This window comes from Gallinula chloropus (assembly GCF_964237585.1).
Source record: "Gallinula chloropus genome assembly, chromosome: 5".
Taxonomy (NCBI): domain Eukaryota; kingdom Metazoa; phylum Chordata; class Aves; order Gruiformes; family Rallidae; genus Gallinula; species Gallinula chloropus.
Window position 1 is genome coordinate 78,758,292 of NC_140090.1, and position 2,506 is coordinate 78,760,797.

Consider the following 2,506-nt stretch of genomic DNA (forward strand, 5'->3'; position numbering starts at 1 on the left):
GAACATCCCCAGCTCCCTCAGCTGCTCCTCAGAGGATTTGCCCTCCAGCCCCTACCCCAGCCTGGTTGCCCTTCTCCGGACTCACTCCAGGACCTCAGTGTCCTTCTTATGGTGGGGAGCCCAGAAGAAGGACATTGAGGTCCTTGAGCAGACTTTTATATGTATAATATTTCATAATAATGTGGTTTTATAGATGGGAAAGTGGAGAACCAAAATAAGGTTTATTTTCACAGAAAGACAAACCAAAGTACAAAGCCCTCTCTTACTGTGGAAAGACCCTGTAGGTGAGCTGTAGAACTCCTCACTAAACCAGGCACAAGCCCAGACTTTGCCTCCTCTGCCTTACAGACTTTACAGAATATGGCAAGAGGCCTGTTTTCCAGTATATTGGGATTCAAGGCTAATTCGTGTGGGAAAACCAGATACCTGGGCTGGCAAAGGAAACCAGAATAAACACAGTACTTGAATGATTCAGACATAGCCATTTACAAAGTGCAGTTACAAAGTTCCTCCAGGAAAGTCTAGTTTTGTCTCCCTATCCTATAGCTATATAGGTAATGATACTTTGGAATGCCAGCCACCATCACAGAGTTTTTCAAGGTTTTCTTCTAAGTGACCTACTTTGTCTATCTGTTGAACTTGTGATAACACATCTAAGAGTGGCTATTTGGAGCTGGTTATTAATGATGCTGTGCTGCAAGTTACTGAAGTACACGAGTAGGGAAAGGACCTTTATGATGGTTTACAGAGGTTAAGGCAAACACTGCTCATGAAAAATCAGCTGTCCAGATAATGCAGTTTGGGGAAAGGAAAGAAACCCAACAGCTGCAAACAAGCTGGAACAGCACCGTGTTTTGAAACGCCTTCATGATGGTATTGTCATCTCAGCCTTGGCTGTAATGAACCTTGCTGATGTCTGATGTGCCAGATCAGAAGGCTGTGGAGATAACTCAGGCTGTTTTCAAGATTAAGCCAGTGATAGAAACAACTAGAGAAGAACAAAGAGCGTGACAGGCAGAGGAACCTGTAATTTGTTTTCATTCCATTCTATTCATTTGCAGATTCAGAACCTTGTGGCCCATTATTACAAACTCAAAAAGCACTTTGGCCTTTAAAGTATTACTCCATTAGAAACTTTTTTTTTCACCCCTGAAGGGCTGCAAGTTTTCTATTTACTGCTGATTTAGGTAAACCTGAAAAATTAAAGCTGAAGGATGGAATTTAGAAAGGTGCCTTCCTAACACTATGGAAGGATTATACAGGAACATAAGGAAAAAGTAACTAAATTAAGGAAGTGCAGTGCCAGTCTGCAACAGCAATAGTCATAGGTCCAATATAAGTTTGACTAAAACTGCTCTGAAGCATTAATTATGTTTCTTAAATATTCTGTATGGGTCTTTCCATACTGAAGTGTATCGTTGTATTTTGAAGCCTTGAAATTACGTATCATTGAATCAACTTATAATATTGGTACTGCTAAAATACAAACACTTTGTGTTACTAAAAACATGCAAGAATCGAGTATTTTAGCATGGTTCACAAAGAAAACAAGGCTTATGCAAATGTACTTCCTGTCTCTGACAGCCCTCGATATTTTTCAAACATGAAGGCTGTTTCCAATCGAATTCAGGAGAAGGAAAATTTCCAAGATGTCTGGGATCATCTCAGCTGCTCAAGGGACAGGGGCAGGTCAGAAAAGCACCCCAGTACAGGCAGGCAGGCACTGGCCCGGTTGCCACACACCTATATGTGTATTTTGTGGGAGGATGACCGCAGCACGTTATCCAAGAGGAAAATAATAAGCATTAAAAAGCCCTTGGGCGGTACCCAAGGCAGCGTTTGCTCCCTTCAGCCGCCACAGCCGAGCCTTTACTGGAGCCAGGGCCCAAGCGGAGGCCGCGTCCTCCCAGGCCTGACCCCCTCAGAAGGGCCCCTCGCCCGGGCCCACTGGTTCGAGGAAGGTTACGGTCGCTCCCCGTGTCAGGCCCATCAGCAAGCCCTACTAGCCCGTTCCCTTACCTAGGCTACCTAACGCGGCACGGTGCCGGTCCCCTCCCGGGCTGGGGCGAGGCCAGCCCCAGGCGCCGGGGGCTCAGCAGCTCGGCCCAGCACAGAAACACACCCCCGCTCCCTACTGCCGCGCGGAGCGGCGCGGCACCGCCAGCTCCACCGCAACCACCAGCTCTAAACAGAGAGCGGGAGGTCGTACAGAGAAGCCAAACCAGCCCTCAGCCGGGCAAAGCGCAGCCACAACCCCTGAGGCGGCGGCCGCCATTACGGCCCCGCCTTCCTCCTCGTCCCCCCGACTCCGCCCCAGGCCCTGCCCGCGCCCTCCCATTGGCCAGAGCCCGCCCTCCCCGCCCCCGGGGCCTCCTGGGACTTCCCGCCAGAGCGCGCGAGAGGTGGCCGTTCCGGCCTGACGCGCTCCCGCCCCCCCCCGGCAGCGGGCGCTGACCGCGGCCTGGCCCCGCCGCCCCCGCCCGGCGCCGGAGGGAGCGGCCGCGCA